Source organism: Peromyscus californicus, unplaced genomic scaffold, assembly GCF_007827085.1.
Source record: "Peromyscus californicus insignis strain IS unplaced genomic scaffold, ASM782708v3 Scaffold_24__1_contigs__length_46423439, whole genome shotgun sequence".
Lineage (NCBI taxonomy): Eukaryota > Metazoa > Chordata > Mammalia > Rodentia > Cricetidae > Peromyscus > Peromyscus californicus.
In genome coordinates, this window is record NW_026294535.1 from 9,361,977 (window position 1) to 9,388,542 (window position 26,566).

The following is a 26,566-nucleotide window of genomic DNA, read 5'->3' on the forward strand; positions in this document are numbered from 1 at the left end:
AAGGAACACAAGGTGGAGAACAGGTAACCCGAACTTCATCCCAGGACCACACAGGTGCCAAGCACCAGCAGGTGGCCCCATGTCCCATCAGACCTCACTTACAACACAAAAATTCAAAGTCGAAATTATGCAGAATAAATGGACTGTAACTTCAGAGCCTTAATCCAAACACTGGGCCCTGTATTAGGCAGGGTTCTCTAGAGGAACAGAACAGATTTAATGTGTATATAATATAAAGAGAGTATTTGTTGGATGGGCTTACATGATAGAGTCTGGGGTGGCCAACATCAGTTTCTGTTCACTGATAAGACAGAATCCATTGGGAACACTTCCATAGTTCCAAGCCAGTGCAGAAAGCCTAAAAGATCCCTAAAGAACTGCTGGTGTGGAGTCCGCGTTGGAAGGTCAATGGAGCTGGGATCTAATGACAGCACAGGATAGTGTCAGCGGTGACAGACAGCTCAGGGACACACTGATTTCTCCCTCAGACCTCCTTGAGAGCAGGCTTCCCTGACATCCCCAGTTACTCTCTGAAAACACCCTCCCAGAAATGCCCAGAGGTGTGTCTCCTGGGTAATTCTCAATCCTATAACACTGGCAATCAAAGCCAGCCATCATCAGCGCTCCAAGATAACCCAGGAGCATGGCCACAAAGCCAACCGTATCAACAATAAATACACAAGTAAGATGTTGGTCTAAGAGTACAGAGTTAATGGTGTAAGATGAATAAGGGGCTGGGAAACGGCTCAGTGGGTAGCAGCTCTTGCTATAAAGCAAGAAGCCCTGAGTTCAAATCCCCAGGATCCACATAAAAAAAAAGTCAGGCAACCCCAGCATTGGGGGGCTGGAGACAGATGGATGCCAGGATCTTGAAGGCCAGCCATCTGAACAGGGAGCGTCCAGTTTATGGAGAGACCTTGTATCAAAAACCAAGGTGGAGAACAAGAGATGATTCCTGATATCCTCTTCTGGGCCTCTGCACGCACACACATAGGCATGTGCACCTGCATACACCATACACAAATGTACATATGCCATACACATACAACATGTGTACAAAAAAAAAGAAAAAAGGATGAATAAATTTGGAGACCTAAAATACAGCATAACAACTCATTAATAATAATGTACCATGTACATGAAATTCACTAAGTGTCTTAAATATTCTCAATATATACCAAGGAAGAAAAAGGCAAGAAAATCTATGCAGGATGATGGATGTGTTTATTTGTGGGAGTCATTTCATACATACATTCACCATACACACCTTGACAAGTTTTATTTCCCAATTATATTTCAATAAAGTTGGGGAGGCAATAATTCTTAAAATAACCAGTATGCAAAAACTTCCCAATCTTTGAATGCTGCATAAGCACAAAGTATTATTGCTATCACCATCATTATGTAATAATATCAAGCCCTTGCAAGTTTATAGGGCTTTTACTTAGTGACCCCAGATTTACAAGTGTCAAGGAGAGTGCCAACACTTCCATCTCCCCGCTAGGAAGGAGAATTGTTCCCAGTCCAGTGCACTGACAGAGCTCACGCATTCCGAGTGACAGGGTGAAGCCGGTCTTCAGGGAACACCCCGCCCTTCAAATGCATCTCCCATGGAATGCACATGGAGGAGACGCCGACTTCTCAGACCGGAACTGTCTCTTCCCTTCTAAGAGAGAGAAAGGAACGGAACGCCTGCCCCTGGGCTTCTGTGGCGCCACCTCCCCGCCCACCCCAGCTGGAAATGGTTCTTTATCCTACACATCTGTTATGCCAGGATGTTAAGGCAGGGAACACCCAGCCCCTTGCCCCTTACCTGTAGGTCTGATGGCACACATTTCACTAGAGCAGGGTGTTTTTCTTACAGGCGAATGTGTTCAGTGATTCAGAGTAAAGCAGTTATTAAACAGCTCCCAGAGCTCTGTCATAATTGGAGAACGCAGCTGAGAGATGGAAGAGGCAAATTAGGACATTCTCACCCTCCATACCCACTAGGAACCATTTAGAGGGAAGCAGTGATTTACTAAATGATAGCCTAATGGCCTGAAAGAGTTAATGGGCTCCCCTCATTACTTCTACCCAGAGAGTCATCATTGTCCTAAAGGGCCTCAGGCTCAGTCCATCCAGAGACCTGACTATGTGTGGACCTAGGAGAGTAAATAGATTCTCATACCCTGGATGGCAGACCACACCCTGCCATTCAATAGGAAGGGGCTGGGGTCCCTTAAGGCTCATCCCCTCCACCTACAGTCAGAAACTCCAGGGATGTAGACCTTTGTTTTGCTTTTCTTTGGAGTCTCTGTGCTGTGAGATAATGAGGGAGAAATACCAGCCTTTACCAAGCTCCAGGCTGGGGAATACGTCAAGGGAAGGGATGTTTTACGGCCAAGCTAATACTGTACTTGCTTGGGCAAAGATCAGCTTTTGGTAGTTTGCTCTAGGATGACACTGAGAATTGGAAATTCTCTCCTCTCTCTCTCTCTCTCTCTCTCTCTCTCTCTCTCTCTCTCTCTCTCTCTCTCTCTCTCTCTCTCCTTCCCTCCCTCCCTCCCTCCCTCCCTCTCTCTCTCCCTCTCTTTCTCTGACTCTGCTTACCTAGTGTGACCTTGAGCCCTGACGTTGTTAGGGCACAATTTCCTTATCTATATCATAGGAGCGATATTAATACTTCAACTTCCCAAATTATTTCAAAGATGGGACGCACACTTGTATATTGTGAATTAGGAAAAAACACATATAGCAGTTCTTCCTTCATGGTTTCAGTTACTTCCAGTCAGCTGCCTTCCAGATCTACTAAATGGAAAACTCCATAAATAAGCAATCAGTAAGTCTTAAATAACTTTTCATTACAGCATACTTTACAGTTATTGTTGTTAATCTCTTGCTGTGCTCAATTAATAAATTTACATATGTAGGAAAGCAAACCGTTCCTGTGGGGATGGTATTAGCTTTGATTCCAGGCATCCACTGGGGTTTGGAATGTACTCCCCCAATATAGACAAGGAGGAACTACCATAGCCACTGATTATTCAGAGAAATAATTCTTACACTGCTTGATCTTAGAAAAACGGCTTAACTTCTCAAGTCCCCCACAATTTCTTCATCTGGAAAGAAACAGTGGTGCAATGATGGCAGTGGTTCTGTAAGATTCCCAAGGGAGGCACAGGAAGGGTCTGGCACACCACAGGTACACAAGAGCTCCGTTCCTTCCCTGAGTACCTCCTCCCCACACCAGAAACATCTTCCGCCAGTGCACACGTCCCTGTGCTTCCTGGACCTGCGGCTTGGGAGAACTGGGCTGCATCGTCAGGCTGAGTTTTCTTCTCTCTCCTCTGCTTCCTGTGGGGCTGGACATAAACATGTTCCCCCCGACATGTCCTGTGACTGAAGGTCTCCGCAAAAACTGCCCTCTGAAAATATTTCTTCCGTTGTTCGTCCGATTCTGTTCTTGATGGTTTCCTCATACTGAATGAGATTCAGTCCAGTTCTTACTGACATATAAAGGGCTAGCAGATGTGACATACATAGAGCTCTCAAGTACCCTTGGAATTATTGGCCCTAGCTTTCAATTAACCAGACCTCTTGGGGGTAACCAGAACATTCATCTTTACCTGTTCACGTTGTTTCTTGCCATTCTTACTCCATGCTGCTCATTTCTGGGGTTCATTTGAATGCATCCCTTCCCCTCTGGCCCCACCCGTCATCCAGCCATTGGTATGCACTTATATCTACATGAGTCCATCCTCACCTCTTTATCACCTCCATGGCCCTTGCTTCAGCCCCTAATAGTCTCTCAAAAGCTGACCATGGAGTAGATCTATGACCCACAGGCAAATGAGAGGGCTCCATCACTCATCCACAGTGGTTCACCCAGCGAGGGTGAGAACAGGGATTCTTCTGGAACTGCTAAGGAAGAGAAAGACTCTGTCCGCTGCAGTTTCTGCACTGGTGAGCCAGCATTGCCCGGAACTGTTGAGGGCCGTGATGTAGAAAGGTCTTTCTGGTAGTAAAGCTGGTACAAAGCTGAGTAAAAAGAAAATCCTGAAGTGGCTTCCAAATCAGTATTTATATCTTAAGGTGATTCTGAAAATTAAATGAGATAATTGTGTACTTGTTACTGTAACATAGAACATGGCCTCTGGTATAGATGAAATAAGTGGTAACTTCAGAAAAGAAATATGCACTCAGTACATGAATTTGTTGTGGTGAAAGAAAAAAAACACCCCATAATATGTTTCTTCAACTGGTAATGAGCTCTCTGTTGCTGGAAGAATCCAAGCTTTGGTTGAATACCTCGTTAGATACTGAACAGAAGACTGACTGCCAACCAAAGAAGGTTGTCATACTTACGTTTAAGTTTCCTTCTGAGCCAGTCAGGACACGTTCAGTGCCAGAATCCTTCCTTAAAATGGCTCAAGTGAAATTTATGAGTTCGTGGAGGAGATAAAGTCTGGAGGTTTTAGGCACCACCACATCCTGTGCCTCAAAACCTATCACTGGAATTCCTTAGTCTCTCAGTCCATATTGGGGGAGGGTGGGGCTCACCCACAGATGCCAAGGTCAACACCGGATGCCTCCATCTAGCACTCTCTGCACTGTGTTTTGAGAGGGAGTGTCTCACTGAACCTGGAGCTCATTGATTCAGCGAGGCTGGCTGGCCAGCAGCCCCGGAGGACTGTCTAGCTCTGCCTCCCCAGGGCTGGGGATTGCAGGCCCCCCACTGCCACGCCTGGCTTTGACAGTGGTTTTAGAGATCTGAAGTCAAGTCCTCATGCTTGCTTAGGTTAGCACTTCACTGGCTGAACCAGCTCCCCAGGTTCCCACCCCGCTTCCTGATTTTTATTTGGATGTTTGTGACTGGAAGTTGTGGCTCTCCTTCCTCAGTCTCCCCAGTTCTGGAGTCATGGGCTTGCACCACCACACCTAGCCTCTCACGCGGTGTCTTTTTTTCTTGATTCTACACCAGCTTCGCCCATAGGCAGACACTCTCCACAACCTTGTCTTCAGCAATATCCTGGCAATACCAGCTCTATCAACCCAGAAAACCCAGTGGAGGGAGGGGTCCTCTTTCTCAACAGGCCCCGGAAGAGTCCCTGTCCTGACCCAGGTGTATACATACCTCCTCACTTGCTCAGCTGCTAATCGTGGGAGAAGGTGCTGGAGGTGAGCTTGGCCGTTGAGTCCTGGTAATAAGGTAGAGTGGCTTCGTAGTTCTGAAGGCTTATGAATCAATCCTAGGATGAATTAATTCTCTGGATGGGTAAACTGTGCTATGGGCATGGTGCTAGAGTGTCACATGGGTGCACTCATCTTATCCTTAGGCAGCACCCTTAAAGACCAATCGCCCTTATTTTATAGATGCAGACACTGGAGGTGCATCAAGGTTAAACAATTGCTCACAGCTTATACCACCCAGGCAGACAATCAAGCTGCCCTGGAATGCAGTGCTAAGGCTGTGGGACTTTTCCGTGTCGTGTTCCATACTCAGGAATTCCCGGTATGAGTCTCTGGTGTACCTTAAACCGTGTTTTCTTGACGAAAAGCAGTCCTTATGGTCTGACCCACTTAACAAGAGACATCCTGGGGAGATTAGGGTGTACAGTCACTTAGTGGGAGAGTCTACCAGAAACCCAGTCTTGCTGCTAGCTTTGGAAGTAGCTGCGTCTATGGCTCACAGCTGCTTTGTCAGTTAAAAGGTAGGAAAGGGGTGAGGCGCTTTAGCACCTGTGTTTTGCAGCTGAACCTCAGTCTCAGGGGTTGGTTGTAAGCAATGGCTGCAAGCAGAGGGCTTAGCTACGGCTCAGTGGAGCTGCATGTGGCTCTGGCCCTGGATGCAGTTAACAAAAAAAGTCCCTAGGTCTTAATTCAGGAGACTGGGGCAGAACATTTCCAGCAGATGGGCCTCAGTGTCTACATCCATTTCCCCTTGGATTCCAAGCCTGCTTGCCTCCAGGAAAAAGTATAAAGTCCCTTCTGCTCAGGCTGGCTTGTTTCAGCTTGGTAGTCAGATCTGTAAATACACTACAGTTAATAGGCAGGTCTGAACATCGTTTTAAAATTGCCGTCTAAACAAAGGGACTTTCCTTTTATTATTATCACAATGAAAGCATGATAGGGCAATAAAAATAACAAAAATCTGTTGAGTGCAGGAGGCAGTTTGTGCCTTATTTGCCTCATTACTCATAAACAAACCTTGCCTTCACGAAAGCGCAATGCTGCTTCTGCAGTGGGCACACACCCCTAAGGACCACACAGGGTTGTTCAGCACCAAAGCCTTTCCCAGTGCCAGACTCTGCTGAACACCTTCATTCTGTTGCTACCTTGTTGCAGTCTCTCCCCTGCTCCCCCTTCTCTTTGCGTCTCCTTCATCTCCTCTTATTTCTATCCCATGGCCTCTATCAAAACATAGCTTTTTTTTTTTTTTTTTTTTTTTTTTTTTTTCTTTCAAAATCCCGAGCCCTGCTTCCTGTATACTGGGAGGTAAAACTCCACAGTGCGGAAATTCTAAATCCATATTGATTGTACACTTATCTCTGTAGTGGCGTAGTTCTGGAATATCTGTCTACTGAAAACGTATCCACAGAGTTGAAAAGATTTGTGGGTGGGATTTCCCACAACTTTTCTAATCTACTGAGGTTTTATCCTTTGCTGCAAAAGATGGACAGTGTGGTCGCTGTCCAGGGTTCTGACCTCAAACATTCGGCCCTGACTTTATTCTACCAGTAAGGAAGGGTGGGTGATGATAATCCACTCCCAGGCCTTGCAACTATCAGGAATCAGCTGATGGTAGATTTGGGTCTCTCTTCTGAGCTCCAGGTTTATATTGTCTGATGTCTCCTTGTTTCTAGTTGGAGAGAAAGTAGAATTCATCATATCCTAAGCTTTCTTTCATTTGCTCAGTAAATTTCTTAATGCCCACTTATCAAAAGAGCTGTGCATAAATACAAGACCACATAAGCAGGGAACTACACCCCATAATTCTTATAGGGAGATCTATAACTAAAATAATATTTTTAAATGATAAATGCAGTGTTAATGGTAGAAATCTTACTATGTCCGCAAAAAGGTACTTCTTAGGTCAATTCAGAGAAAAAGAAAAAAAAAAAAAACGATTCCTAAGGAAAGTTGTATGTTAGTTGAAATTCATAAATTGTAATGACCCAAAGAAAGTGTTCCACCAGGATTAGAACCCCACTGTAATTTAACTCCCCATCACTGAACAGCCACCTCATTATTTGAATCATAGGCTCGAATAAACAAGTGAAAGTATTTTCAATCACTATCTTTGGGGAAAAAAATCTCTAATGAGGTATTAAGAATCCTGGAACGGCTCTCTGGACTTTATGCAAATGCATGTACATGCATGCACACACACCGTTAAAAACAGACATTTGTAAAACTAACTCCGACTTTTGGGCTTTGCTAAAAGGCTGAAAGGTACAGGCTTCCTTGTAGCTTTCTCCCTTTTTAATCCCATTCCTGAGACTACCTCTCTGATGTTTGTTTGCTTATCTGATGCATTTCCAGGCTTGTTTTGCAAACTTTGCATCATAATTCTGAAGGACAGATGCCGTTCTGAATATATATGTTTGTGCCATGCATGTTTTTCAATGATATTCTAAAAGTGGTTTTCCTTTACTTAAAAAATGCTCAAAACAAATGACAAAAATCCAAGACACAAATATGTAGAGTACAAGGATAAGGTAACATTGAGATAAAAAATATTTTTACTGAAATACTTATATGTGGGCATGTCTTTTGATAAGATCTCAAAGCCAATCTCCTAGGCATATAATCCTAGGTGGTTGAAGATTAAGTCATGCCTGAGACTGTGTTATTTCACAGAATTCCATACTTGATTCATGAAAACCTTGATTTCAGGTGGTAAATCTAGAGGGTGTGTTGGGAGAGAGGGGACTGCCTTTGTGTTCATTATCTTCCTCCCTCAGGAAGCCCACACTACACTTGCATAATTCCCCCCACATAACTCCAGATGGGATCATCAACTCTACTTGCGCTTTTTCCACGGTCTGGAAATTTTACTAGAACGTTAAGTCCATTTCTGATTGGGATAACTGTCATTGACACCAATAGGTAAATACTCCTATTCCATCGGAAGCTCTTTTTTTTTTTTAAAGGTTTGTTTACTTTTATGTGTATTGGTGTTTTTTCCAGCAGGTATGTTTATGTACCACATGCATGCTGTGCCTGCAGACTCCAGAAGAGGGCATCAGATCCCCCTGGAACTGGTGTTACAGATGGTTGTGAGCTACCCTATGGATGCTGGGAATCAAACCTAGGTCCCTCAGCAAGAGCAGCCAGTGCTCTTAACCATTGACTCATCTCTCCAGATCCTCAGAGCTCTTTTTTTTTTAATCAAGCAGAAACCTCAGTACTGTAAGAGGTGTTTAGTATTTTTTTTAATTTTTAATTTAGCTAACTTTTCTAGGTATATTGCAGACACTACTGTTACTGTTTTATCATACATGGTGTCTCAGTCGGGGTTTGGTCAGAGAAGTGATCCAGTAGGATGCATGTTCTAAGAGACTCATTGGAAAGGATCAGCCTATGTGAGGGGGGCTCCCCAGGTAAGTCTGACATCTGTGAATAGGGCTGTTAGGACGAGTGGGCTGAACTCTTGGGAGCAGGTTCCAACCACTACATTCCTTCTTCATGGAATCCTCAGTTCTGTTTTTAGAGTTCTGATAGAATCAGATCATTTAAGATAATCTTCTTGAGGCCAATGGACCTTAATTACATCTACAAAACACCTCTGCAATGCCTACGTTAGTGTTTGAATGCCCAGGAACTTTCAGCCAGCCACGCTACTACACCAAAAAGACCATTACACATAATTACTTTCCTTTCCTCCTAACTACCACTCTCAGAGGTACCTTCCATTATTGTCACATTCATCTTACAAACTGGAATGGTGAGGCTCCAAAACATTAGGTAGAGTGTGTAAGATCACAGAACTTTTAAGTGGAATACCCATGACTTGAATCCACAGATGCAATTCCACATTCAGGGTCTAAACTGTGCCGTATGCTCCCACCAAACAGGTAAAGTTTTAGACACTGTTCATCTAAATGTCTACAAAGGCACCTCATATCAATGTTTTACATGTTTCCCAGGAAAGTTGCCACCATCTTTGGAACCATCAATCAGTCCTCTCGGTACTTTTTTTTAATACAAAGGAAGAATTTAGGAAGTTAGCACAACTCCAATGTTAGTCTGTCCAACAGAAGATGATTGTTTTTAAAGAATCAGTTTACATTGAGAAGGTTGCATTCTTGATGACCCATATTGAAACAAGTGTTCTGTTTTTCTCTGGGGACACATGCAGGCTGAGTGTTGATATCATGAAGGATTGTTTTTGTTTTCTAAATTGTATCATTTTTGCAAGGAACACTGTATTACTTAAAATGACTAGAGTATTTTAAAAATGAGAAACATGAGACTTTATAGTATCCAAATTTAAATGACATAAATGAAAACTTGAATGACTTTTTAGCAAAAAAAAAATACAAATGAGAAAAAGAATTCTGACACTGACTTTCCTGGAGTGCCACAATACTGTGACAAGTGTCTGGACAAGCAACAAGAATCTGTCGCTTTATCCTGCCTCCAGTAAGGATGGTCCTTCGTCGAGTGACTTAGCCCCTCTAGGGATCAAGTTCCTGGTCTATAATATAAGGACTTTGGGAGCTAGGTCTCACATCTTGAAGCTTTTCTGGAATATAAAATTGTCTAAAGTTTCAAGGAGGAAGATCTATTTTAGTTCAGAGCAAAAGTCTTTTCCTCTGTAAATTATTTAATACGTCCCCTCAGGTAGTGGGGGGCACTACACATTTATATTTTGTTTTCATTTGATGTGTGTGAGTGCTTTGCATGCGTATACATCTATGCACCACATGTATGCCTGAGTCCAGCAGGGGCATCAAATGGAGTGATAGATAGCTGGGAGGCACCATGTGTGTGCTGGGAACGAAACCTCAATCTTCTTCTTCGAGAGCAGCTCGAAACTGCTGAGCCATGCCCAGCCCCCCCCCCCCATTCCTTTATATTTTAGTGTGCATACCTAGAGGTTCTTACAAGGTTCCATTAGTCCCAGGCTGAAGTTTATTCACAGACATTCAGCATTTGGCATTCTCTAATCTTGCTGAATGGGACTTGGTAATGGGCACCATGGACAGCAACTTTTGCAGCGTCGTTGTTACCCCGCTGGCCACAAAGACTGACAGGGGATTAAGTTTCCATTCACTCTCTAGAGGAGGTACAGTCCTGACCTAGAGGTCCCAAATGTTTCCAGAGTGCAGAGCACTCAACACAGGAGAAAAACCAATAGCTCACATCCTGCCTAAAGAGCCTTCAGTTCATTCCTAGCACATGACATCTCTAGATGGCCCTATGTCTGGAACCCGAAAACAATAGCCACAAGGGAGCAACACTCCAGGAAATAGTATTCCTCGGGTGTTTTCATGACTGCAAAACCAAGAAGACACATTCACCTCAGCACACGGAGTGTCTGAGCTCCAGGATGAAATACTGAACTCTATGACTTGTCTTCAAAGCCACTGAAAGTTTGCTAATCTCAAAAGGAACTATCCAAAACATGTCCCCCACCCCTCACCCCCACCCCCCCCAAAAAAGGCAGGTCCCATTCATTAGAGTACAGGCAACATACAGTCTGATTCTTTGCCTGTGTAAGATGCAGAAACAAAAGTCTTTGGGCTGGTGATGCAGCTCAGCCGGACAGTGCTTGCCTAGCATCTATAAGGAGCCTGTCTTCACTCCCCAGTACTGGGATTTGGGGGAGCTTGCTTTCTTTCCTGATGTAAATGAGAATGTAAATTTCACCTGACGAAATGCTCATACTTCACAATCCTGGTTGGCTCAGCTTTATGTCCTGGGCCTGTTTCTTGCTAGCAGAGTAAGCCCCGGGAACCGTGTGAATCCCACAAAAGCAGGTAGTGAGTGATTCAGCAGGGGACCAAAAGGAAACAGTGTTTCTTGTTTCTGAAAGAACTACCAGTTGCATCCCTCTTTTGAAACTTTTTCATCTGCTAAGTGAGAGTAATGCTGAAACTTAGTCACAGGGTTGTCAGGAGAAAAAGAAATAACCCACAGATCCCTGGAGCAAACAGTAGGTGCTCAGTAAACTTTACTTCTTAGGTTCACATGTCTATTTCCATCCCTGAGTTTTTGCAGCTGACCAGAACCTTTGTCTGCCTTGGCTTAAAGGCAATACATGCACACTGGTAAAGTTGAAAAAAAAAAAAAGTGAATTGTCTTGCACAAGCACTGTTAGGGATTTATCATGTTAGCCATTTCCTTAAATATTTCGTTACGATCTTTACAAAGACCACAAGGTGCTGTCTACTTTTCTGTAAGAAGGCGATTCTTCTCTGTGAGAATCCGTGGCTTCACAGGAGCCTCCGTGGGCCACTTACCACTTGCAGGTTCAGCGTTGAAGAACCTGAGAACTGATGGGTGGGATGGCAGATGTGCTCATGGAACCGTTATGGCGTTGTGCAGACTCAGATACACATTATTTCCTATTTATTTATGTTAAAGAAAACATGCTAGCATTTTCAAAATGGGAGGAACGCCTTGTTTAGGATCAGCACTTCCTTTAATTGGCATCATCTTGAAAAGAAGCCTTGGCCAAAGTAAAATATCGGTAGTAGTGCAACCGGCAGGCAGTTTGGTGGAAACCAGATGGGTGGGTGGAGGTATTTATTTGAGCCTTATCCAATCGTAACTGAGACCTTTTAGTCTACTGGGCCAATGTTACGCCTGTGGATGCCGCAGCAACCCAAGTCGCACAGGATGGCTCCAGTCCACACAAGTTGAGTTTTACACTGCGGGTGGCCTCTGCGGCTTGGTCAGTGGGAGGAAACCCTGGGGTAGCCTCGGGAGGAGGGTTCGGGGAGGGGGGGCGGGAGTGTTTGTGTGTGTGGGGGGGGGGAAGGGGGGAGCAGAACCTGCCTTCGGGGCCCCCTCGGTTTTTTCCCCGGGGCCGTGACAGCCGTAGTGGCCGTGGCTCTTGCCCACCCCTGCTGCCGCTAGCGAGCTGAGCTGGTCACCTGGGCGCCGGTGGAGCTGCCGCCCCGGCGGCGGGCGGCGGTGTCTCGGAGCGCGAGGAGGGGGGCGGCGGAGGCGCGAGATATCCATAGTAACAGAGGATGCAAGGGGCGCGGAGCGCGGGCGAGCGGGAGCACCGAGCCCCCGCGCGCGCCAGCCGCTCCAGCTAGGCACCCCCCGCCGGCCCGGCGCCCTGCACTCGGCCGGGGACGCCAAGGGTAAGCCCCGGGTGGCCCCGGCGGCGGCCACCCTCCCACTGCCCCCCCGCCCTCCGCGGCCGCAGAACAATGGAGAGCGCCTCCCGCTGCCTGGAGACGCCGCGGGGGGGGGTGGGAGTGGGGGGGAGTACCGGGGAGGGGAGGGAGGACGCGCTACCCGCCCGCGCCGGCGCGCGCAGCTAGCAACCGGCGTGCGAGCGAGCGAGCGAGGGCGCGCGGCGGGGGGGGGCGGGGGGGCGCGCGGCGGGGGGCGGGGGGCGCGCGGCGGGGTGGAGGGGTGCGGGCGGGGCGGGGGGATGGGGGGGGAGAGCGAGCGGGCCCGGGAGCTCACCGGGATCGGGCGCCTCTCCCACCCTCGCCAGCGCGCTCCTCCTCGCCCTCGCCGCTCGCGTTCACTGGTGGGGAGGGGGAGGGGGGGGCCCCCCCGCAGGCAAAAAAAAAAAAAAAAGATGCTCAGAGGCGACGGCTAGGGGCGGCAGAGGCGTGAGGCGCACGTCCGCGTCCTCGGGGCGGGAGCCCGGCAGCCCTCCGCGGATCCCGGCTCGCGGCCAGCCCACGGCCGGCGCTGGGGCGGCGCGGGTGAGTGAGTGGCGCGCGCGGGGCGGCGCGGCGCGGCGCGGCGCGGGGTTCGGTGTCTTCCCCCCGTGCGTGGCCCCCGCTGGCGGAGATGCGGCTCTGAGAAGTGCGGCTGCAGCCCCCGGGGCAGAAGCCGAGGAAGTCCGGCCCGAAAGCCGCGCCGGGCTGCAGAGACGGTTTGCGGGGCGTTTTGGTGGCAGCCTTGCCTAGCGGTCTCTACTGTGTGGGATTTCTTTTCCGTAACCCGTTTTGGTTATTGCTATATATATATTTTTTTCCCTCCTTCATCACCACCCGGAGCTGGGCTCATTCTCCATTTCCTTTTTCCTCAACCTTGGGGTCCTGAGGAGTTTGAAGAGGTAAAGTGCCGGGTGTCTTTCCGAATGGTTTGACTTTCACGAGCCTGTGTTTTCCAAAGGTCATTTGTCTTCCGTGTTAAAAATCCATGCCAAGCCATGAGATGGCCAGGTGTGTTCTGAGTCTCCCCGGACTGAGTAGCCGGAACAGCGGCCGGCAGGGACGGCATTGAGCTTGCTGGCTCTCCGAGGGTGCGAGCATCCGTTGGTCAGTCGGAGAGGGAAGTGGGCATGGACCCCTCCAAGCTACGCCTTGGAGAGCAGCAACAGAGGGGTCGAGACTGCAGTTTACCGCTTTCGGGAAGGTTGGGTCAGCATTTCCATTGAAACCCGAAATTCTGTGTTTGTAACTTGAACGGCATCTTAACTCCAGGCTGAAACTTGCCAGAGCCCGGCAAAGGCTTGTTTTTAAAAGGATGTTGGCACCGCTGCTTATGAATCTATTTATTTACTCCCCCCCACCCCCAGCCCCCACAAGAAAAATCAGCCCTTTGTAAACACTGAGTCCCTAAAACAAATGGGCGGCTCGGGGAAAGCTTTGCATTTCCAGCCATTGGCCAGGAGGGCTATCTCACCGCAGTTATTTTTCCTCTCTGAATACTGAGATGTTAGTTTGAGGACTAAAATTTCTGCATACGTGCACAGAACTGGAAGCAATATGAACTTCGGGGTCCTTAACTATTCTTAAACACTTATCAGAATGCTGGCTGTATGGGCATTGGCTTCTTGGAGAGCAGACTATGGGATATAGTAGTGGTACAATAGCACAGAAAACTGGAGTCCAGGGTAAAACGCATCTGAACGTTGGCACGAGTTAGCAAAAGACCCAGGCTCTCCTCTGTGGTAGTCTTTAATTAGGGTAGGTTTTCCCTGGAAGTTCCCAGCCTTATGGGAGAGAGAAGTGATTGGAAAAACCCCAGCGGTTCCTTCCCAAGCTCGTGCTTAGTACTCAGCAGATGAGATTGTGCCATGAGATTCCAGTAGTGTCTGGGTTATTTGAGTCCATAGTGTTGACGGTTCTGTGACAAAGTAGTCTGCAGTGACTAGTGCTGGCGGTTTTGCCAGGCGTGAGGGCTTTCTTCTGAAGTGTTCGGCTCTGTCTCTCTCATCAGTCGTGGTCCTGGGTACCGCTCGGTGTGATGGCAGTTATCCTCTTGGGCTGAGATGTGGGCAAAAGGAGTAAGACTTGCAAATGGTATTGAAATGAGACGCGTGCTAACTGGTGGTCTGGGCGAGGATGTAGTACAGAAACGTTGTTACAGTTTAAAAGAAACAAAAACCAGCCCAACTTCACAATATGGGGGGGGGGGCGGGGAACACAATGAAATCAGGGAATCAGATCCCTGTTGGAAGATGAGAACCTCGTCCTGCATCTACTAACTACTGAACTTAATTTCACTGTGTTGGTTTTCTTTGCTTGGTGGACCTTTGTGCTTTTACAATGTGATCTTTTTTTCTTCTTCTTTCTAATTACTGACAACAGTGACCATAGATTTGCCACATATTGCTACATTCCTCTAATGGAGACCAGAGAGAGTACAGTGATTGGCCTCTATCTGCAGATAAAATTGACATTAAGACAGTTTCAGAATATAGACACAGTATGGTACAACATTGAATAAGACATATGGAGTAACATTCCCCCCCCCCCCCCCCCCCCCCCCCCCCCCCCCCCCCCGCCAAGACTATGAGTGTACTCATTTGTCAGCATTCTAAAATAACCTCTGAGCAGGTAGGTATTAACAGTCTCAAAGTTCGCAGGTTTCACCAAATTTGTGTACATTGTATCAGCCAACTTCTAGTGGCGTCTCTTGTCTGTTTCCTGCTTGTGATACAGTTGATGAGAAACGTTGGAGAACTGCTTTTTTTACGGTGGTATTTGCTTTAAGTTCTCTGTATTCTGATAGAGGATAACTAGCAGCCGTGTGCCCAAGCACATAGGAAAGGCAGTGACAATGTTGCCGTCTGACTGTAGATGCTCACAGGTGTCTTCCCGCCTAGTATCAAGCCCTTCTCATTGCACTCTTCATTGAGGACTTAATTTCAAGCCCCATTCATTCGGAATCATGTTTATCCTTTCTCTTTATGAAAGGCAGACACATTCAGTAAATATTAAATTGGAATTATGTGTTTTGGGCACTGATACAATCTGCGGGAACACCAGGTAGAGTTTATTGATGTCCTCGTTTCTGAGCAGATGTTGGTGTCAACGTACGTAGTAGGAAGATCCATGATGCCAGTAGCTGTCCTGGGAGGACTGAGCAATTAGCAAAATTAAATAGGAGATCTGCTTGATTAAAATCATTAATGATCGTGAGTAAAACATTTGTCTCTCCATAAGTGTTTCCTTTTCCCACACATGGGCTTTTAGAGCAGTGAATGAGCAGGGGCATTTACAAGTGCCACTACCAAGTCTCAGGTCTTTCTTGGGCCACCAGTAATGAACAAACACTTGCACAGAATCCAGATGTAACATGGTTTTTGTTCCCCTTCCATGGGCAGAGTACAGTAACAAAGCATAAATGTTTGTTGTTAAATTTAATTGCAGCGGGCATCAGTAAGGACACTTGGAAAAAAAAAATTGTTACATGCACATTGCTTTGAGTGAAAGTGTACTCAGCTGTAATATCTTGACTCTTGTATTAATATCTGGTTTTTTAAAATGGTTTTTTTCAGAGTGTAGTATTGTCAATATTTAATAAGTTGCTTGAGAAAGAACATTTACATGCGTGCATTCATCCTCCCATATAACTGTCAATAACATTGTTCCAGAAATCTCTTTTTATGTAGATCTAATTTTCATGTAAAAATTAACCTTTCTTATAATTCTCCTGTGAGATTTAAGCCACTGCTAATCATCTGGCTTTTGCTTTCTTCTCATGAAATCATGAGCGTTTTCTTTCTGTCTTTCTTTTTTTAGATGCCAAAATATGATTAAGCTGAGTCATGCCTTTTAAAAATTGTGAGAGTCTATTGGCTTGTTTAGATGAGAATCTGAAATTAGTTCTCAAAAAAAAAATGTATGTCTGACGGATCTCTCGATTTTTATATTTACTGAACTTGGTGGCTTTCTCGTGTGAGAACTAGAGGAATTGAAGAGAGTACCCAAGCAAAATTTGAGGTAGAAGAAGCAGAAGTGAGTGTTCTCATCTCCTCAGTCACTAAAGAATTTTATAACACTTTTAACAGAATTGTTCTTTTAATGAGTGTTAAGAATGCCTCCCGTTTGAGTCTAGAAACAGAGTAACTCAGCCAAGGCTGCTGATCCCAGATGATGAACTACAAGAATCCACTCTGAAAATCGGAAACTGCTCTGGGATTCTCCTAGACATCCAAGCGAGCCACATTCGGTCATCTCTGAGACTTAGAGAAAATGTTGGAATTATTAGTTTCCCCCAGCACAATTTGGCCATACTTCTAGGCGAGTCTCATGCCTATAGACAGCTCCATTAGCATTGGATGGGATGAGGCTGTGTAGCCATTTAAAAACCAAGCCTTTTTATTGGCCATAGAAAATTGTGTTTCAGGAATATTTAAAAGCATGTTTCAGAATATTTCTTTCATAACTGTATGTTATGACTCCTTTGGTTTTGAGTACGGCTTGAGAATGACTTGCATACAGTCGTAGCTGTGACAGACGGTGTGTTTGGGCTGCTTCCCCTCTCTTTAGAAATCAGTAGTGTGTCATAGTTATTGTCTAGAAATATGAAATTTAACTAGGGGCTGGAGAGATGAACATTGGCTACTCTTACAGAGAACCTAGGTTTGGTTCCCAGCACCCACATGGTGGCTTACAACCATCTCTAACTCCAATTCCGAGGAATTTGGCTCCCTCTTCTGGCCTCCAAGGGCACTTCATGCACATGGTATACTTTTATACATGTAGCAAAATACTCAGGCAATAAAATAAAAATAATGAAATCATAAACATGTAACTATAAAAAAAGTTCTCTCTCCATCCACATTATTCATTTACCCAGAATAGAAACCTGTAGACCATGAATAGTGTTCTCAACTGTGGGTCCATTTTCCCATGTCTTAACTATTTTACTGTTTATTTGGTTTTTTTTTTTTTTTACACTCTAGCAGCCCTTCCAGAATGGGAGGCCCAGCTAGGCATTGTCTACCCAGTTTCTCCCAGAGGGTGGTTGGTTGGTACTCTTGATGTGAATGGTGCTATTTATTTCTCCATACTGGTAGATTAGTCATAAAAGCTCATGCCAAACCAAATTTGGGACAAAAACCTCAAATTAGAAATACAGGGTCCCTCCCGGGTTTCCACATTATTTACAAACTGGCTCTCCCTCCTTGTACCCACTCACAGCTACTCCAGTCAAGAGGCTGCTTGTCTGGGAAGACAGAATTTTCCAGTCGGTGGCAGGAAGAATTCTTCAGTCTTCCCCTGACCACACTTATCACTGGTTTCTCCCCCTGCACTCAGCAGCCTTAGCTCAGGTAGCTCTTACATTGCACATCCCCTCACCCTGTCCCTGGCACTCTCCTGCCTCCTATAGCTCCACAGAGGCTTTCTCTTCTCCTTCCCACTTCCCATTTTCCACACAGTGACTCAAGATGTGACTAGGAAACACTGGCCTGTGGTGCTAGGGATGACTCTGATAAAAGAGCCAAAGTGAAGTTACACCCAGTTAAAAAACAAAACAAAAAAACAGAACCAGGAACTTCTATAGCCCTTTAAGATGCTCCAAGGTCTCCTTTAGAACATCTGCAAACGTCCTCACCAATATGAAAGATGAGGAATAATTATAATGTGTTCATGCAAGCTGACCCATTCCTTTGAGACTCTCTGTTTTTCCCAGTTGTGATTCATCATGTTGATTTTTTTTCTAGTATTTTGTTGCCGACATGCAGCATTGGAGCCTGGTAGTATGTGGGCCTGGTAGACTTGTGGGCTACATTTGATGGTTACTATTTGTTCTGGAGCTTATTTGCAAAAAAGGTACATTCTGAATTCTAAACACCGTCTTCAAAGATAACCTTTCTTAGTACAGCCCTCCTCTTCAAGCTGAGGAGCAGTCCCTGTGTGTGCGTGCATCCAATTGAAAAGTTGTTAGTGAATGTGTGCTGTCTAGACATTGTTCTTTAAGCGGGGAATATTATGCATACGGCAAAGGTCCCTGTTTTTTAGTGCAAATGCTTGGCAGGGGAGGGTTGACGAAAAACAAGGAAATAAACAGATGGGTGGAAAAGATAAAGGTGGTGATAAATGCCTGAAAACCGGATAGTGAGATGAAGTGTTCTAGAGGGGTGTAGAGGGGAAGGGTGCCCTGTTTAGAAAGCTGTTCAGAGACTGGCTGTAAGAGAGGGTCCCTTCGCAGAGTCCCGAGGAGCACCTGCTTAGTGGAGACCTGGGGAGAGAGGATCGAGGCCAAGGGATAGTTCACAGTGCAGCCTTGCAGGGACCAAGTGCAGTGTGTTTGGGGATTGAGAGCAGTTCAGTGGGCTGGATCACGGTCCACTCAGGTCGGTCTGGCAGATCACGGCAGAGTCTGGTCTTTATCGCAGGAACAGTGTGAGGCCAGTAGAAAATGTAGGGTACAGGATTGCTAGCTTTTCCTTAGAAAAGGTTACACTGGTTGTGGTGTGAGGTGTGGACCATGCCAGGGCAAGAGCATACCCTGGGCCACCATGTGGAAGATCACAAAAGCCAACCCAGTGAGGAACAGCAGTAGGTTAGTGGTTAGGGTTAGTGGTAATCAAATGAGAAGAAATGCGGGAAATCTCAGAAGATCAAGTTTTGAACATTTTTAAACACAAGAAAATACTCTGAGGAAAATAGTTCTCTACTAATAGATGGTAATATATTGGCATTTTTAAGGAAAATTATTATTATCTTTGAAATATTTGGGATATGACAATCATCAGCTATCCAGGAAATTTGCATAATGAAATAATATTTTTAAAATTATCCTAAGGAGCTGGGGAGAGGGCTTAGCAGGTAAGAACTCTTGCTACTTTTTCAGAAGACCTGAATTCAGTCCCCGCCCTGTGATGCCCCCTTCTGGTTTCTGTGAGCGCTCACACACATGTGTTGCACATACACACACACTCAGGCCCCCACACTCAAAATAAATAAAGAAATCTTTTCTAACATCCTCAAATTTCACTACCTGGAAATAAGCATCTACAACATTAGACTAATGCCATTTCTCCATGCAGAATTTCATATTTATAAATAAATACATAGATAGATAAACTTTATAATAACCCTGGAGTCATACTGCAGATACCGTTTTTTAAATAAAAAAGCATCAAAAGTAGTTTCTTGTGTTTAGAAAAATGGACACAGGAAAAATTAGTTATTGAGCTTTATGTAAATATTATCTTGACTGTAAGAGTTATTTCCTGAAATGTTTATCCTTATGATTAGAAATGGTGTTGAGCTTTGGGCAGGAGTGGATTAAGATTTTATAGAAAAAGGATACAAATTGTGAACCTCTTCAAGAACATGGAGAATGTGTTACAATCTTACAAAGATGTGGTAGTGCAAATGCGATGTGATCTCTTCTAGAGATGTGGGGAAACACATCTGTGAATAAAGTGTTTGTTATGCAGGCCTGAGGACCTGAGTTCAAATCCCCAGCACCCACACGAAAAGCAGGACACGGCAGCCAGTGTCTGTATTCTCAGTATGAGGGGAAACGGTAAAGAAAAGTCCATCCCTGGAGTTTATCGGCCAACTAGTCTACAGCAGTCAATAAACCCTGTGTTCAGGGTTTTGAAAAGTAAGGAGGAGGTCGATAGGAGAATGTATCCAACATTGACCCCTGACCTACACACTCACACACATACACACACACCACACACACTCACACACATACACACACAACACACACACTCACACACACACACACACACACACACACACACACACACACACCACATATACACACACACCATGCTTGTAGGTAAAAGACCTCACTAGCTAAGCTTTGTTAGGTTTACATTAAACACACTTTAAGGTTTATTACACACCCCGACTTTAAACATATTCCATGGATCCTTTGTTTTGAATGATTTAATACTGCCCATCTCCCTTCCTGGCTAACAAGTTCATTTAAATTGATTTACATTAGACATGTTCGCAACAGTTACTTTCTGGTCTGTAATCATGACTGCAGTGGGACAGACTTGAAAATGACAAAGCAATAAATGATGAAGAAACTAACAGATGTTGAAGATAGAAATACGATCCAACAGGAAGGTAGCTGGTGCGGAGACCCTTCTGTGAGGTCCGGTGGTTCTCATCCGCGCTCTGTGCCCTCCCCTTTCTAACCAAGTTCTTTGGTTCATCTCTTGGTTGCCTCAATTTCATCATTAACTCTTTTTTTGTACCAGTATCAAGGAATAATCATGGCTACTGCATTTCCAAGTTTGGTTGTTTTCTAACAGTCTGAGGATGTCTTACCCGTGCTGTCATCAGTGACCAATGGCGTGGCCAAAGGTGATAGTTTCCTGCTGGGTTTTCTTTCCCTTGTAATTTTACAGCCATCATGCCATTTGGTTGAATGACAATTAACATCGACCTACAGTCTGAGGGCGCCCTTTGTAAATGGTTGAGTTTTCTGCCTGAGATCTAGAAGGTTCTCTGAGTGTGGCTCAGTGATATGGCTGGAGTGTCTAGACGATGAAACCTCTGTCACAGTCTGCAATACAACACACTCGCTCTCCAAGCTTGGTGCTACTGTGATTGTATCTTGGAACATCTGTTTTAATCCAATCATATTGCTGCCTCCTTTGGGGGGCATAATTATCCTTACCTTGTATCTGTAGCTCTTGCTCACTGGTTGCTCCTTTCTCGCCTAATCCTTTGTGGTTTCCATCTCTAGTCACAGTACGTCAGTCCTTTTTTCTGAAGTGTCTTCCCTGGTTCTGGATGTTTTTAAGTAGCTTATTGCTTCTAAAATCATACTGTTTTTTTCCTTAACTTGTATTCTTGGGTCTGTGATATCCCTTTCACCTCATTCAAATGGTTTTATTCTTCTGTCTTTAAGGTTCTGTTTTTTTGACTGAAAACATTCTTCTCTGGTAGGAAGAATTGTGGAAGAATTTCCTTCCAAGTAGCTGCACACACTTCTTCTTAAGTGGGGTTGCTCTGCGCTTCACCCTTAATGTGTATGCGTATATTTTCTCCTCTTCCCTCCCTCTCTCTCCTCCCCTTCCTGACTCTCTCCTCCCCATCCCCCGTCTCTTTCAGATGTTTGCACATCTGTCTTGCTGTTGCTTTTGCTCTTGCTGGTGCTTGGGCAGCTTTGAGGAGACATAGTGTGAGTAAATTCTTGGATCTCCCCGTCACCTTTTTGGGGATCCCATTTGGTCATAATTTCTTGGCTGTCTTAGGAAAATTGCAGCCATGCCTCAGCTCAAGCTGTGCTCAGCCCCAGTTAGATGCCCCGGGCTTCTCTTAGATTCTGTTGAACGCCTCTATCATCAGCATTCATTTCTCCAGTTTGGGAGTGTGGGGAGGAGATACCAGGAATATCTTTTTTTTTTTTTTTTTTAACTTAACTGAAGGTTCCTGAACCCAGGACTTCCTGGCTTTCCCCAGTGGAGTGGGCAGCCCTGGAGTCTTCAGTTGCACTAACTGGGCTTTTTGCTTTTTCCCCTCAAATGTTGTGTTTTCTATTGCCTTTCAGTAGAGAGTAGAAACAGATAAAGATATTCACTGAGTGTGCGTCTCTCTAAACTTAGGATTATTAGTGAGAATTCTCTGAATCTTATTTATTCACCCCTCTAGGGAGGATGAACAGGGTTAAGAAAAAAAACAGCCCTGTGCCTCTAGAACCTTCTTGCTCTAGAACCTTCTGCCTCTGTCCTTCCCTGCTGACTTGTTTGTCGGTTGTGTTTGATTATGCTCAGTTTACAGTTACTGTCTCTTTCCCTCTCTCCTTCTCTAGCCCCGCCTCCCTCCCTCCCCGCCTCCTCTAATGCTTACCATTTTTATCATCTTCGATAGAAAGCTAGGAAAGAAGGTTCTGTGGAGTAATCAGGTGATGTCATGCATTTCAGAGATGACGTCACAGGTCTTGCTGTTGGGTTGGTTTGAAAGGCAAGGGAAAGGGCAGAGTTCCGGATGAGTCTTCAGTCTTTCACCCGAGCAACAACAGAAAGGATGATAAGCAGACTAGGCTGCTGGTGGGAGGGAATCAAGACTTCTCGGTCAGGATTTAAGTTTGAGAAACTTAGAATTAATGTGAAAATGTCAAGCAGGTGGTTGGATCTACCAGTTATCAAATTCAGGAAAGTGCAGGAATATACATTTACACTAAAGTCCTGAACCTAGGGACCTGCATGACAAATCTACATTGTTCAAAATATCAATTTTATGGACTGTTTAGCCCTACGAATAAACTATTCTTAATTCAGCAAATGTCTGAAATCTTTTAGTGAACCAGGTTAATGGTTGGTATGAATTAGCCAATGTTCCTTCCCACTTTAAAATTCAAGGTAATTTATCTTAAATGGTACATACTCACCAAGAACTCTAAACAGGTCTTAATGGTGGTACTTACTAAAGCCAATAGAAATAGAAGCTCTATGGCTGAGTGAGGGTGAAGTATTACCTGACAGGGCCCCGTTGTAAGGTAAACGGTGGAGATGCTGGGTCACGGGGGCTGCGTTGCACATCTCCTCCTTCAACCTTTGCTCACACTATTTCAGATGCCTTCCTTCGTCTAGCACTTTGAGGGTAACTATGGAATTATTCCCGCCCTTGTCTGGAAACCCTCTGGGTTTGGTACCTTTGTTCCGGTAGATGCACATCTGTGTTGTGTTTTCTGCGGTACTGTCAGATACTTTGGGGCAGATGCACAGCTTTTAGGACCGTGCCATAATCTGCAAGTGCTTGAAACATAAAGAAGTATGTGGGTTTTTGTTTGTTTTGTTTTGCTGTTGTTTTAAATGGCTGTTGTATTTTTGTGTGTAGTGTGCATTCCAGCAAATGAAGTTCAGACTGCTATATGTTAATTGAATAATTTTACTCAAATTTAAAAGCATTTTTACTTTGTAAATTGAAGTGAAAAGCAGGGCTTGCTTCCCAGCTCTGTTGCTTTTCAGTGGGTGTGGCTTTTGGCAAGCTACCTACTGGCTGTCATTTCCTATCAGTCCAGTGGCACTGTCCATATGTGTATTTCCATGGGTTACAAGCTGGAAGCCTAATGAGATAGGTTATATGGCATCCTTGTTTAAAAATAAGACATATGCCAGACGGTGGTGGCGCACGCCTTTAATCCCAGCACTTGGGAGGCAGAGGCAGGCGGATCTCTGTGAGTTTGAGGCCAGTCTGGTCTACAGAGTGAGTTCCAGGAAAGGTGCAAAGCTACACAGAGAAACCCTGTCTCAAAAAAAACTAAATAAATAAGACACATATGTATAGCTGTGCCTATAGACCCTGCACTTGAGAGGTAAAGACAAAGAGTTCATAAGTTCAAGATCAACCCTGGGCTACATGACATGTTCTAGTTCAGCCTAGTGTGACCCTATCTCAAGAAGTAATAAATAAGTAAATAAAGGTAAAAGGACATTTTTACAACCATAAAAAAACATTTCCATTCTTCTTAAATAAGAAGTAGGACACACAACTGTTTATCTTCAAGGAAACAGTGCTGGGGTTGTTAATTGCTGTTGTCTCACAAAACCCGTACCCCAACTCAGATTATTTTTCCTTCTCCTGTTTATCAGTAAATCTGATTTATTTACCACACTCAGTACAATACGTCTAATCAAGAAGAGTAAGTTTGGTAGTAATATAAGAGGAACTTAAAAACCAATGAAAAGTGCGTGAAAGATTCAGTGCTTCCTCTGGCTTAGTTCCTTAATTAGACTTTTTGGTACCAATTCCAGGCAGTATTTTAAAGATCGTTTTCTCTGAGACAGGCTCTCACTGCGTAGCCCTGTCTGACCTGAAACTTAGCGTGTAGAACAGACTGGCTTTAAAATCACAGAGATTCTCCTGCCTCTGCCTCCTGAGTGCTGAGAATAAAGGCGTGCGCTGCCATGCCAGGCCTTGAAAAGCATTTTTAAGCTGTGTCTCTGTACTGTAAATGAATATAGATAGAGCACCATGCATCGTGCCCACATGGAATGTCACAAAGGTGTTTTGGGGTGCCTTTGAAGTCAAGTCCAGTACTGCCTGCCCACAGAGCAATCTCTTCTTGGTGCCGAGCATTTCCTCCCTCATGTATCACAAACCTGAAGTAGATCGGGACTGCAAGACTGTGTGTAGATGAATTTTGGATCTCAGAAGTCCTGTAACTAACTCCCAGTGTTCTTTTGGAGAAATTTTTAGAATCCAGATTTTGAGCAAAATAGAAACAGAACTTAGGTCAGCTATTGAGTCAGATCCTTTTGATGTTATCGTTTTAATACATTAAGCTGTTATATGAAATGTAAGGATTTGGGATCCCTTACAGTGAATGAATTGCAATTGCATTTTTACATAAGCAAACATCATGTTTTCACTAGAAATCAGCTTGCTGGTTGTTAGAGGTCCCTTTGTCCATGCAGCAGTGAGAATGAGAAATCAGTCACGATGGTGAGCAAGTCTCATACAGAAAACAGAACGTTGTTGTTTGTGGCCGGTTCAAATCCTAAATCTAAATATTAACAGTTTTCATTGCCTCCTGGGGTTTTGAAAACATAAGCTATAGATGGAGCTGATTTCTTATAACCAGCATTAGTATATATACCCTGGCTTAATTAACATCTTCATGGGCAGTTTTATGACAATTCTACCTGAAAAGGGGGGCGGGGGGTTTCACAGTATAGCAGTTGCTTGCCCAGTTGCTAGGTAACGAGGCAGATCTCTATAGCTTTTTCTGAACACGAAGCAGATGATTTCTCAGTGACAATTATTTATATCCAATATTAAAGTGTGCCGTATTGATAATGATTCAACAGACCACACGTGCATTTATTGTGCACTTATGGGAAAGTGTGCGGTAATTCACATGGCTAGCTTGGTTCTAATCTTTTCCGAAAGCGATTATTAATCTTTGCCACCAAGAATGATCATTTTTTTCTTGCACAGCAGCAACGGCTAGATTGTTTATTTGATCATCCTTCCAGCTGGCTGACCACAATCAGAGGCACCGCCATACCTGCACCGCACACAGAACGGCCCCTCTGGAGGAGAGAGATGGTCTGTCTGCCGTGCCGTCCACTCAGGTGTCAGCAAGTTGTTTGAATGTCTTCAAAAATCAGTATCATTTTGCGTATCACTTGTCATTGCCAGTAGCATAATTGCTCAGAGACCATACCTGACACCTGGAAGTTGCCGGTGGTTATGGAGACATTCTTTAAAGGCACCGACAGAATGTATTGGCTTCCCGCACCCACACCCGCACCCCCCACCCACCCACTCCCCCACCCCGTTGGTATAGAGCTGAGAAATCATAGCAACACAGCACAGTTATATAATCAGTGGTGCTGTCTTGTTTGAGGTCTTTTTAACAAAAGTCACCATGGAAGAGAAGATCTGCCACTTAAATTACAATCCGTGGATTTCTATAAAAATGAAGGAAAACTCTCTTCCACTGGTTCTTGATTTTCTCCTTAATATTTCTTTGGATCTCAGAGATTGCTTGGTTTCATTATGGATGGAAGGAATCACATGAAATAATTCAGATTTATTTTCTGCCCATCACTTGTGATGCTTCGGTTCATGCAGGATAGAATTTACATGCTGGATTAAAGTAATTTCTCATGGTCTCTTTTTTTTTATATATAAAAGGTCAAAGCAGTGTTTTGTGCTATAGTGTAAAAGGTATCTGTTGACCCTTGCCCTTTTGAGCCTGTCTGAAATTAGTCCGTCATCCGTGGTGTAATGAGATATTGTGATACAGTCCCTTTTTAAAACATAAGAAATATCACAATATGTGATGTTAGCGTTCAAGTTAGTCTTTAGAAGATTTTGCTTATGGGACAATCACATTTTTTAAAAAAAAAAAGGATGGAAAGTATTTGTTCAGATGCTGTTTTTCAGTGATAACCAGAAAGAATGTGTTCTGGAGAATCAGAAATAAAAAGAAAGAAAAAAAAAAACAGACAAGTTCTTACCCATCTGTTGGGTGAACTTGAGCTAACCCTGCAATTGTAAGTCAGCACACCAGAATGCTAGCTTATGTAGAAAATAGTTTAATATGGAAATTTTCATTTATTAATACTTACTAAGTACCTACAGTCAATAAAACCCAGCTCTTTCTGCTTGGGAAGCTGTAAGTGCCACCCACAGTGACTGATTGCTTTGGATTTCTGTGACCTTGGGTAAAGCACAGGAAAGGCGTGTCTCTTCTTGGATGTGGACTGTGAGACGGG

At 44.6% G+C, this 26,566-nt stretch overlaps 1 protein-coding gene and 1 long non-coding RNA gene across 18 annotated transcripts in view; one reads left to right on the forward strand and one right to left on the reverse strand.

The window, feature by feature from the left end:
* The window catches only part of Anks1b (ankyrin repeat and sterile alpha motif domain containing 1B), a 1,024,799-nt gene that overhangs the window by 868,353 nt on the left and 129,880 nt on the right, over positions 1-26,566 (forward strand). The window lies entirely within an intron of this gene.
* On the reverse strand, positions 1,204-6,406 carry LOC128119669 (uncharacterized). 3 transcript variants are annotated; one of them, XR_008221597.1, is made up of 4 exons: positions 5,117-6,406; positions 2,593-4,080; positions 1,814-1,940; positions 1,204-1,666 (listed from the first exon to the last, which is right to left on the reverse strand). It is a non-coding gene; the product is annotated as an uncharacterized LOC128119669 (long non-coding RNA). The 3 variants fall into 3 exon arrangements; XR_008221596.1 differs by having other exon boundaries at positions 3,746-6,406; XR_008221595.1 differs by having other exon boundaries at positions 2,593-6,406.